The 13340-nt window shown below is 34.0% G+C and overlaps 1 protein-coding gene across 11 annotated transcripts in view; it reads left to right on the plus strand.

The window, feature by feature from the left end:
- Positions 1-13340, plus strand: part of ADGRL3 (adhesion G protein-coupled receptor L3) — an 822802-nt gene that overhangs the window by 601279 nt on the left and 208183 nt on the right. The window lies entirely within an intron of this gene.

Genomic DNA, 13340 nt, shown 5'->3' on the forward strand with positions numbered 1-13340 from the left:
TTGCTTGTGTTACCTTAATTATCCACTAGAAATCTGTTCCTAGGTACCATCAGTGTAAAAGCAATCTCTGTCTTCAACTAGAAAAAACATCACATAATAGTTAACAACAAAAATATTCAAAAATTACTAGTTGAGTACACGTGTCCAGTAATCTTATCAGTACTGGGAATATAGCAGTGTACATAACAGTCCAGAATCCCCACTGTCTCTCCAAGGATGAAATTTCTTGCAGCAGAAAAAAAACAGTCCCGTAAGTGTGTGAGATATGTGGTATATGAGATGATGATAAATGTTATGGAGAAAAATAAAGCAAGAAATGCATTACTAGGGTGATATTTGAGAAAAACTCTGAAGGAGTGAACTGTGCAGATATGCAGGGAAAAGCATTCCAGCAGAGAAAACAGAAAGTTTCTGAGGTGGAAATATGCCTTTGTTGTTCAGGAAGCCAATGCACCTGGAGCAGAATGAAAGAGAAGAGGGCGATAGGAAATGAATCCACCGGGCACCAAGGACCCAGATCTGATAGACCATTGTAAAGACTTTGGCTTTTATTCATAGACACACAGGAAAGCACTGCAGGTTTCTGAGCAGAGGGATTACATGATCTGATATGGTTTTAAAGTGATGAATAGATTATAGCAGGAAAAGCAAGAGCTGAAACAGGGTGATCATTTGGGCAATAATGGTCACTTGGAACAAGATATGAGCACAGGATACTGAGATAATTCTTCAGGTTCAGGACTATTTTTAATGGAACAAACAAGATTTGCTAAGGGTTTGCATGTGAAGTGTCAGAGAAAGAGAGGACTTGAAACGACACGAAGTGTTTTGCCTGAGCAACTGGAAGGATGATGCCACCATTTACTGCGATGGTCTATCTGTGACCAGTTGGGGAGGGAGCACAACAAGAACTTGGCTTGGGGCATGTGAAGTTTGAGTTTCTTATTAGGTATACAATATCAATGTTAAATATGTAGTTAGATGTAGTTAGTTGAAATTCAGCTGAGAGGTCAAGCTAGAAATAAATATGTGGTAATGTTTCCCTTAGAGTGGCGTTTAGTAGTCATTGTACTAGATGAATTCATCAAGGGAATGAGTGTGGAGAGAGAAGAGAATCTAGGGCTGACCCCAGGACACTGTAGTCTCATGAGGTCAGGGAGAGGAACGAGAGCCAACAGTAGAGACTACAGAGCAGCCTTAAGAAAGGATGACCTAGAGAGTATGGCATCCAGGACTCAACTCAAGTTCTTCTTTCACAGAGGAGGAAGTGACTTCAAGTGCTGCTGAATCTGCTCAGAAATACTGATAAAGCTTTTCAAGGAGAAAAGTAATGCCAACTTTCGATTATCTTTTTATCATTCCAGAGCCTGGATATCTGTATTATTATATGTACTATGTAAACATTTTTACCTATTGCTTCCACTTTTTTGTCTTTAATGCGGACTTTCTGTGTGCCATATTTACTACTTGCAGCTTTGACAAAGTGCAAATTGAATTATGCCAGTTTTACTTGTGTGCCTTTGGTGCATGAGACAAGAGAGATTCTAACCTACATTTATACTGCTAGGAAGAAATTAATGAGTATTTTCAAGTTCCTTGTTTGGTCACTTAATTGGCTGTGTGACAAAGAGCTCCGTGGTGCATGTCAAACAACTTTCCGGGTCCTCTAATGATTTGTGCTTTGCTTGACTTGTGATACTATTCTGTGTGGCCTGTCAGGCTGGATATCCTTGTTAAAGTGGCTAGAATAAATTGGCTAGTGGTGTGCATACAATGTAGTATATTAACTACAGCAACAGGGAGTACTTTTAGCAGCTCTTTCAAGAGATTTTGATGTTTGCCCATAAGCATCAAAGCCAACCGAAACTTTCATTTAATATAATTAAAAGGACATCTGAAAGTAGTTTAAATCACACCAGGTTCTTGAGGTTTGGTAACCCTTTGTTCAAACCCTGTGAACTTAATATATTTCACAGCTTGATAAATCTGCACTTGATTTGTGTCAGTAAGAGAGAAAATATAAATCTGCACCCTGCATGTTTCTGGTGCCCTGAACCTATTGCTAAAAGACATTGAGATCAAAGAAAGTGACGTCCATCTACAAAGCAGAGTAGTTTTCTTATAAAGAAGACACAAAAATTCTTTTTTCTAAGTTGTAGTCATTAAATGCTCTTGTAAAGCAATTGTTGAATCAAAAGACAGTAAAAATCATATGTAATGTAAGCAGAGTAAATTATACAGGTTATTATTTAAGAGCTTGGACAGGTTAGTTCCTAAATTTAATGATTTAAAAACCTCTGAAGGACAGTAACAGATGTTGATGATGGAGATCCTGCTTTGACGTGCAAAGAACATCATTCTGGGAATCTCTCAAAATTCCCATGACTGATGTGCCAGGTCAGGCAGAGATGACCGCTTTACAAAGTCATTTGTGACTCTTCCATTTTGCACATTTCCTATAAATAAGCAAATATTCCAGCTGCTGTTTGTATATACATGGTTTTTGTAAGTCCTTCAAGAAGTAATTCTAATAAGGGTGAAAAAAAAGCCATTCTGTTTTTAGATAAAATGTTTTTATCTAACACAAAACTATTTTCTCACTTCTTTTCACCAAGTTTTATTCTTTCTCTCTTACAGCTTCTTGATCAAGGCCTAGATTATCACTTAATTGTAAAATTGTTTATTTAAGTCCATTCTAACACACTGTTGCTTTCTGAACGTGAGTTTACCTTCAGAAACTTTTCATTACATAGAATATAAATAGATATTATTTCTATGCAAACACAAGAGAATACACATCAATTTACTTTGCTATTTCTTTAACGGTGTTATAATCACATAGCTAACCAGAAGAAAAAAATATATTTAAAATAGCACTACAGATTTAAGATCCTACTTTCTGGAAAGTAGGATCATTAGCTTTTCTGGTACAGGTCAGAAAAGAAATGGAAGTTTGAAGATATAATTTGCAGTCAAGTAGTTGCCTGATGGCCTGGAACCAAACAAATGATTTTTAATACTGTTCCAAACAGAGTTATAATTTTGATATTTTCCCTTACCTAATGTATAAATTTTGTTCATCTGGTAGTAACAGAAACTTAACTATGGTAACTTAAACCAAGGCTTTATTTTCAAAAATAAAAAGGAAATGCGGGGGAGGCAGTCCAGGATTATCATGAAAACTCCAAATCAGAGACCAAGTCTTCATATGTTTTTCTGCTCTATTATCTTTAGCACATGGGCTTTCAAAATGATAAGAGAGTTATTTTGGTTCCAATCGTCACTTTATGCTAATCTTTATATAGAAGGAAGAAAGGCAAGTAACTAAAATGTTCATCTCTGTTAGAACTTCCTGAAAGTCTTACCCAACTACAACTGACCATATCCCATACTTCTGACCATATCCCATACTTCTGACCATATCCTTTGAGCTACTCAGTTTTGCATAGCTCAATGCTTTATTAATAGGTATAGCTTTGCAGGTGGGCATAGTGATCAACGATTCTACATCTAAAAGAAGAGAATTATTGGGCAATTAATATTCTTAGATGCAACCAAAAATACTTTTTTCTAATTTAATATATGTATTGATATTTTCATCTAGTTTTGACGTAATAACCTACCATAGATTCATGGCAATACCTGTGGTTATTTTTAAACTAAATAGAAATTAAAATACTATTTTGATTGTTTTATTATAGTCTGAAGGCAATCATTTTAGTTAAAAGAAAAAAAGGTTATTTCAAATTATTTTCTGATGGCATTTTCTTCTCGTTAAGTAATTTTTTGAATAGCTAATATAGGCATATGGTTTAAAATTCAAAAAGTAGAATAATAAATATGTGTTCTCCTAACGGGGCCACTGCATTGCTAATGCCTGGTTGTATCACTGACATTGTGACCCCTTGGAGTTGTGTGGTGCAAGCTACCCTGCCTCTCCCGTGCCTCTGTCCCAGTCATTCAAATCTGCCTTCCTCAAAGCAACTTCTGTTATCAGCCTTTTAAATATTCTGCCAGAAAAGACTATTTGTACTCACATCCACATTTGTATAATGTTTCTTTGTAACTCTTGTCATACAATCACAAAACAGTGGTGTTCTCTTTGCCTACAGTAGGACTTTGGGAGTAGCTGTGGCACAATGTGGCAGCGTTCCACCACTGAAAAGAACAGACACGTAGAGATGATCACAAGGTAGACCTGTGTCATGGTTTATATCAACAAAACAACTGAATTTCATCACTAGAAAACTGGTTTAATAAAATGCTACACCAAATAGTGGAATACTCTTTAGTCACAGAAAGAATGAGATAGACCTTACATTGACTTAGAAAGATGAGTATAATACAGTATCAAGTAAAAAAAAAAAAAGCAAGCAAAATCAAACAGATATCATTATTATAGTGATCACATTTATTTGCGTAGGTGTAAATATTTACAAGTCTGCAGAGGTTCACAGCTAACTGTCAAAGAGATTATTTTGGGATAATATCGATGTCATTCCATAAATAGACTTCCCAGTTTTAATTTATATACTTCTGTATTTTTCAATTGTTCACAAGCATATACTTTTTTTTTTTAACTAGTAGGCATTATTTTCCAGACCAGTTTTAGATGTACAGAAAAGTTGGTCAGATATTACCGAATTCCCATATCTCCACCCTACACACACAGTTTCCATCATTATTATTACTATCTTGCATTAATATGATACATTAATTATAATAATGAACTAATACTGACATGTTATCATTAACTAAAGTATGTAGGTTGTTCAGATTTCCTAAGTTTTTACCTATGTCTTTTTCCTGTTTCAGGATCCTATCAGGATATGACACTGCGTTTAATCATCATGTCTCCTTAAGCCCCTGCAGGCTGACAGTTTTTCAGACTTTCCTACGAGATTGTCCCTTTTAGAGTCAGAAAATATATTTTCCACTCAAAATAATTAGCCTATATAGTTTAAGAATAGTATAGACTTATTCATTCACACTCACTCAGACGTATTTGTCGAGCTTTTGTGCCTCAGGCACTGTTCCAGGTGCAGGGATCCAGGGGTAAAGACGGACAGGATTACTAAGCTTATAGAGCTCACATCCTAGTTTAGCAGACTGGAGTCTGGGAAGAACATGCACAGTAAATCAATCAAAGTGATAAGATAATGGCAGAAGTACTATGCAGAGAATTAGAACAATCATGTGGATAAAAGTGACTGCTTAGTTACTTTAGATTGTGTGTATCAGGGAAGACTTTCTAAGGAGATGACTATAAAACTGACCCCTGGTAGTGTGAGATCAGCCACATGCCTATCTGGAGGAAAAGCACTCCAGGACCAGAGGTCACCCAGATCATGGCCAAGTGAGGCTGCAGAGTTCTGGAAATAGAAAGAAGGCCAATATTCCTGAAGAAATAGGTTTAAGGAGAATACAGGGGGCAGGAAGGCTGTGGAAAGGAGTGAATCCTGAATGTCATTAAAGAACTTAAACTAAGGCCGTGACATATTTTTGCAAGATTATTTTGGTTGCAAATTTAGTTTTCCTCTGATATCCATTCTTACAGCTTCAGCTATCACCTTTATGTAGGTGATTCTCAAAAAACCTTAACCAACTGCTTTACTCATTGAGAAATTCTGTTACTCTATTCTCCCTACTGCCAATGCTGCTGAGCAGCTTCTCCCTAGCGTTTCTCTTTTATTGTACCACCATTCTACTAGTTACCCAGGAAAAAAAAGAGCTGGAGTTATTATTATTTCAGAAAGGGCTTTTTGGATACTTTTAGGATCAAGTTCATTTTGAAATTGATGGAAACCCCCTTCCCTTGACCTCTGTGACACCACACTCTTCTGGCTACTTACCCCTTCTTAGTCTCAGTTGTCGAACTATTCTTTCTCCATTTTCTCTTCTCTCGTTAATGTTTCTGCACCATCATTTCTTCTCCCTCTACTCAGATTATCTGGTTAATATCAGACATACTCAGTGAGCTACTTGAGTTTATGATGCCTAAACCTATATGCCAAGAGCAGATATTTGGGGAAAGTGCGGACTGAAGAGATTAAGACATGCCATCCCAAAATCTGCCACTTTGGCACATTGATTATTTTGAGCTGAAGCCAATTGAGAAACAGCAGATGAGGAGGGGCTTTCTGATCTCTACCTGAGATCTACCTGAGAGCAAATCAGAAAATTTCCCGTGTGACAGGAAGAGAAGAACATTCTTATCACCAGAGTATAAGTCAATGCCAAAATGAATCTGTGCAAACAAATGTACTAAAATAACCCTTATTTTCCGCTGGTTTCCCCCACATGTTTCCTAGTCACTTTCCTGTAATGTACTGCTCTTAGTAGTTTAAACCCTTTTCCTTTGTCTTGTCACTTCATCACAAATTTATCCTTCTTTGTTTAAAAAAGCATATAAACTCTCAGTCCTAACTGCTTCTTCAGGTCTTCTTTTAATTTTTTTAAGATGATTCCCTTGTGCACATAAAAATATTAAATAAAATGTGTATGCTTTTCTCCTGTTACTTTATCTTATGTCAGTTTAATTCTCAGGTCTAGTCACAGAACCTAACAGGGTAGTAGGTGGTTATTTTCCTCCCCTACAAGGATTCTCTAGACTTCTTAAATTAATGCCATTTAAGTACTTTGCATTCAAAATCGGCAAAACTGAATTCATCATGTTCCCCCCGACACATGTACTTACATCCTCCAGCTTTTAATGAACAAAAATTTGCTCCTCTTCCTTTATTACCATTTTAAGTGAGTACCACCTCATTTTCTACCCCCAAATTCTGTGCATTTCAACCTCTTTATTTCCCTTATCAACTGACTTTAATTAATCAACAAATAATTTTAAATATCTTTGGAATCTTATTTTCCTCCATCCCCAGTCAGAATGCATGGATTTGAGCCCTGATTTTGCCCTGTAAGCTATAAGCCTTTTAGCAAGTTATTTAACTTCTCTGACTCTCGATTTTCTCACCACAAGATGAAAATAACTATTTCTATCTCATTAGGTTATTGTCAAAATCAAAGGAGTTAATGCATATAAAGCTTTCAGATGACAGTCTGGAACATATTCAATAAATATTAACCATTATGATTTATATCACTCCCCTACTTTAAATTTTTCAGTGACTTCTTGTCACCTTTTGGAAGAATTGCAAATGTTTTCAGATTTGCAAGCCTCTGAAAACTAGCTTTCATTTGCTTATCTTGCCACTGAACCCTTTGCACTCTGCTCTGCTATGAGGAATTGTTTTCAGTTCCTTTTAGGTGCCTGTTCTCTTTTCACCTCTGTACATATAAGCACAAGCTCTACTCCTTGCCTTTTTGGTCTATGTTGTATTTAAGCTTGAAATTCTACTTCATAGAGCCTTTCAAAACACCAAACTTGAATCCTGTGTTTCCATTATTATAATGCTTGTCATATTGTATTTTAATTACTTGTTTAGTTATTTGTCTGGCCTCAATATATTGTCATAACTTTGAAGGAAAGGAGAATCTCTCTCTTGCAGTATCCTAGTTGAAGGTACTTAATTATTAATTGTTGAATGCATGTAGAGTTAGCAAGAAGATTAAGTTTATAGTTCCACCTAATTCCTGTAAAACAATATAGATTTATTTGATAGCATTCAATTACTTAATTCTAAATGGGTTTTAAAAATTAATACAGTCAAATACAGTTTGCTAAAAACAATACATTTTTAAACAATAAGAGGTCTCTTGAAGGGGCAGAGAGTTTCATCTTGTTTTACTATTAAAGTTTCTTATTATTATATTATAGGTTAGCTGTGTCATACAATCTAATTTTAATTAAGACTTGAAAATGCCAACACTTTACTATAATATAAAAGAGTTCAGAGATTAGTGGTTTTCATATGTTTAGTATGAAATGACAGTGATTATAAAAAGAACCTTAGGTTTATTGATCAGGTGTGTAAATATCAGTCACTCAACTTGACTTCTAATAAAAAACCTGCAAGTTTAAAACTGTTCTGAAGACCTTTCTAACATTTAACCTTTAAAATTTTGATTTGAATCAATGTCTAAACATAGATTGTAGTACAATGTGCCCTATTCAGTAATGATTTTAAATGTTTGCTTTATTTTATTCTCAACTGATAAACTTCCTATCAAGAAGTCAAAAATGAAGAATTAAAGAAAAGCTGTTTTTATTTTTTCAAATTACAAATCAATATAAACTATATTTATATGTAAAAATATAGTCAGAAAGCAAGAGCTGGGAGCAGAGAAGACCTAAAGACTTATTTCTATTTTTCTGCATGTCTTGAAATTTATATATGAAGAAATATATTTAAACATAACTGTAAATATAATACAGTAAAAGTAAAACAATAATGTATATATTGATAAAGAGATACTGCATTCAGGAGAATATATCAAAAAACAAAGATGTGAAAATAAAAAGTAAAATAAAAGTTTATATTACTAGGCAGTTTTTCAAAAGGATATCAGCAATTTACTAGTTTAAATTTATCTTCTAATAGGAAATAATTGCTCTTAACTTTCTAATGGTTCTACCTAATGATAATTTACATATTTATAATTTTTTGCATTATTGTAACAAAAGACTTTAAAAAATAATGAATGAACTTAAGAATTTAAGAACTTAAGACCTAAACATGTAACTGCTTTGCTTAGATATCTCTAATGGCTGTACATTTTCTAAACAATAAAGCCTAAACTCCTATCATACTGAAGACCTTCTAAGATCTGACTTCTGCTTACCATTTCTTTTGTTATATTCATCTTATAAATTATATTTTCATGCATCATACATTGTTCTCACCCCAGCCTAACACCTGCCTTAGTACCTTTTTTTTATCATCAACTTCCTTATTATGTCCCTCAGCCTCAAATTTCCTTATCATAGTTAAAGAAAGTTTATTCATCTTTTAGTGTCCAACTCAAATCCAAACACCTTCTGGGATCTTTTCTTGATCCTCCTTAGCTAGAATGCATTATCTTTTGTCCCATGTGACATGCTTACCTTCTGTTTTGGAGTGTAGGCGAACTGAGAGAATACTCCATGTTTCCTTCTTTTCCCCAGCCTCACCCAACAGTAACTTCCCTAGTTCTTTGCATATCATACGTATTTAATAAAACCTCATTGAGTTACATTGAAAGTGCACTTTGGCACATTTGAAAACATTTTAGAAAGGTTTTTGTAGAATATAGTTTTCATTCATAGTGGTCTGCATTCACTACAAACTACTACAGTAGCCTGTGGTTCTACTTTCCTCCCTAAGTCCCTATTATTCACCCTGCCTTCCTTCCAAACCATGGTAATATCTGAGCACTCAGAAGACTTCTTGGGAGATAAGGCAAAAAGTTATAGAACTTAAAGATTTTTTTTTTAATTTTTTTTTTATTGAGGTATAGAAGAAGATGTTTTCAGTTCCCTATTGTATTCATGATTTGATAGTAAAAGTAGGTTATTTTTGCTTAATGAGCGTTTACTGAGTACCCAAAATGTCTCAAGACACTAAAATTTACCCTGGAAAAACAAAAATGAGCATGATCTCTCCCCTGAGAAAATCATAATCTAGTGAGAAAGCCAGACCCAAATACAGATAACTCTCTTAAAAGTAACTAAGTGCTAAAATGGGAGCCCATTGTGACAGTGAATCTCTGAAATGATAATGATTTAGATAATATTGACTGGTTAATAAGTTTTTTTCATAGATAATCTTTGCTCTTATAAAACCAGAAAAATTTTTTTCTGCTGGTGTGAAAATGGAGAAAATTCACTTAAGTGTGAATCTTCACTGGATGTCAATCATTCAGCAAAGAGTTGCTGAACACTAAGCAGAGTTTTTGGCACTTACAAATGAGACAGAGTCATCACCCTCATGAAGCTTACCTTTTCTTGAGTGAGAGCTCTGTAATAGTCATGTAGGTAAATAAATATCTGAGAGATACCTTATATAATAATAGCTAATACAAAGAGAACAAAACAGATAATGGATTTTCTCCCTGGAAAAGCTGATAATGGATTGAGCAGTAGATCCTGAACTAAAACCGGAATGAGATCCTGGTTAAAAAGCTTGCCAAAAAGATTCCCGGTGATTCTGCTTACTTAGTTTAAGATTTACTGCTCACCTGGGTGAGATGTGCCATTGATATGTTTCTCACCATTGATCCATTTATGTATTCTTGCTAAGGAATCCTAGCTATTTCATAAATACATTCTCCTGGAAGAATGACAGAAGTTGTTATTGGAAGGATATATAGCTGGTTTTCTCCAAAATTTTTCACAGTAGTTTTAACAAATAACTAACTCTTCCCTTTTGAAACATACAAAGTGTGATTGTACAGTTTATAACATGTTTCAACACACATAGTCCAAGTATATGCTCTGAGTAAAATTAGTCGAATGAATATGCTTCAAATCTGAATTTAACAATAAGAAGTCCAATAATATTGTGTAATGCAAATATATGTTCAGAAGGTTATGGTATGTCCCTAATCCTGGTATGAATCTAAGTGATTTTTCACACTTCCTAACTTATATTTGATTTTTAGAAAGTTGAAAGTTACTTTAGAATCTAGTCTGTAAATTGTAAACTGTAAAATGAGAAGAGTAATATCTAATAGTAGAATGGCCCTTACTACCCTTGAATTGAAACATGATGCAATTTATTTTCTTCTGTAGTTCACCCTTTGTTGATTGGTTTGAAAACGCCAGTTTGTCCAAAGGTACACTTAAATTTAGTGGCAGAACTAGAATATGAATTCCAGGGCCCATTTCCTATTCAAGTTTCTAGCATTTTAAAAACGATAATGGAGCAAATTAACATTTAGTTTCTGGTGACGATATTGATGATTAAATTAACTCTCAAAATTTTAGATTATTTCAGTTTATACATATTAAAACCATTAGATGTTTTGTTTTTGTTTTTGTCTTTCCTTCCTGGATTGAGGCATTGTGGTGAGAATACAATTTTTTTAAGATGAATTCAGGACCAATCTTATTTTCTTTCAACTTTAGAAAATAAGTTTTAGGTCAGAAAAAGGATTTATAGCAGAAAAGAGAAATCTGTGAGAGCTGTTGGACATTAAAATGATGTCCCAGTACCTCACTTTAATCCATTGTACATTTCCTGTCAACTTTGGTTCTAAGTATAGTTAAGCTCATTTCTTTGTAATCAGATAAAATGAAAATCAACCTGTTTTTAAAGAGATGTTGTTGAACTAACAAAAGAAATGCAAATAACTAGTTTGACCAAAAAAACCCAAAAAACTTTATTACCACATGTCATCATTTATAGGTAAAATGTATAGTCATAAATGTATAGGGAAAATGAAATATAGATATTCTTTTACCATTGAAGAATTGTGACTATTTTATTGGCCTTCATTGAACTGGTAACAGGGACATAACAATCTTTGGAAAGCTTACACAAATTATATTAATTTTAAAGCTGTTATGATTGACCTAATTGTGCTGTCTTGCTAGTAGAAAACTGGTTAGTTCCAGCGTCTAGAAAACACATTACGAACTATTTAATACCTGTTTCTCTCATTCATCAATAGTAGTTTAGTTATGTAACAGGTCTATATATGAAGATTGCATTCCCGAAGAGTTATTCTTTCCAGATCTCACTTCAGTGTGAGTATTTTGCAATTGTCAGGTATGACTTGTGCTCCATTCAGTGAAGACCTCTCTTCTTCCCACACTGGACTTTGATATCCAGTGAAAATAAAGACAAGATTGCACCTTAAGCACTTCTTATGAGCCAAGCAACCTTATGAAATGATTATATTATCATCTCCAATTTACAGATGAATACAAAGAAGTAACTTGCCCAAAAGCACACAACTAGGAAAGCAGCAGAATCCAGTTACAAACTCAGCAGATGTAGTTGCAAACCCCACACTAATTTTAGCCTAGAGAATTCTGTCTCTCACTGCTTGTGTTGACATCTCCTTTCATTTATACTTAGGCAATCATAACAGGTGCTGTTTTAAGAATAAATAAATATTAGATTTGTGTCTTAACCCACCCAGGTTTTAGGGCCAAAATTTAAGTCTGTGGTTTCGGCAGTTAACTTGGAAATCATTTGGACTTTTTTTTTTTTTTTTTTTTTTTAAAGTATAGTTGATTTGCAATGTTGTCTTAGTTTCTGGTGTACAGCAAAGAGATTCAGTTGTACATATATATATATATTCTTTTTCATAGTTTTTACATTATAGTTTATTACATGATACTGAATATAGTTCTCTGTGATATACAACTTTGTTGTTTATCTATTTTGTACATAGTAGTTTGTATCTGTTAATCCCAAACTCCTAATTTATCCCTACCCCTATTTGGGCTTTAATAGAAAACTTCTCTAAAGACTGTCTAATTTGGGAAGATGTAGTTGTTAAAATGTACTCAAAAAGTATAACTATGAAAAAAAATTTCATCTTATACATTTTCAGTTGCAAAACTAAGATAATAATGGGTGTATTTGATTTATGTGCTGTCAACTTAATGACACTGTATTTTAGCTAAAGCAGACTGTTGTACATAGCTTCCTATTTACAACATTCTCAGAGTTGACCATAGTTACTTCTTTCTCTTTTTTCTTTTCTTTTTTTCTCCTTTTGCATTTTTAAAGAAATTAAAAGCAATAAAGGGCAGAACAGAAATATTGCATTATCCCCAATAAATTTTCCCAGAGGTAAGATTTAAATTAATCAGTGGAAGATTATTCACTAATGTTAAAAGGCTGCTCCTTAAAGAACAGGCATAATTTCTGTTGCATATGGGATTTTCAGAGCATTTCTAATGAATTCAGAGGATCATCTAATCCCAGAAAGAACAGTTCTTTGCAGTCAAGAGGTCTGTGTTCTCTGTTTGGCTTTAGAAAATACCTAAACTTTTTTTTATTTTTTTCTTTTTCTATCTGGCACTTCTTTTTTTGGCATATCCTGTTGGCATTACCCCTATGGAGAACTTCCTGGAAAGCAGATTATATTGTTGTGATCCAGAAATGCTTTTGTCTGGCTTCTAGTTCATGCTTTAAACCCAGAACAAATGACAGAGCTAAGCATCCTATGTGAAAATGCCCAGTCATTAAACTCATGAAAGAATTTTTTTTTTAAATGATGCAAAGTACTCAAGTTGCAAGTAGGACTATTTTATGGAAAAGTCCAGTGATGTTGAATTTTGGCCAGAACTTGGAATAGCTGGGAAAAATATCAAGAAAAACAGCTTTTATCAAAAGGCAAATTAGTTTTTGAAGCTGGTGTTAATTGGCAGCCAAGGTGTTTCATTATGAAGCTGAATTTTTAACAGTTGTTACTTGGTTACTATGAAAACACCAGCCAGAAGA

The sequence above is a fragment of the Camelus bactrianus genome, chromosome 2 (genome assembly GCF_048773025.1).
Source record: "Camelus bactrianus isolate YW-2024 breed Bactrian camel chromosome 2, ASM4877302v1, whole genome shotgun sequence".
In the NCBI taxonomy this organism is placed as follows: Eukaryota; Metazoa; Chordata; class Mammalia; order Artiodactyla; family Camelidae; genus Camelus; species Camelus bactrianus.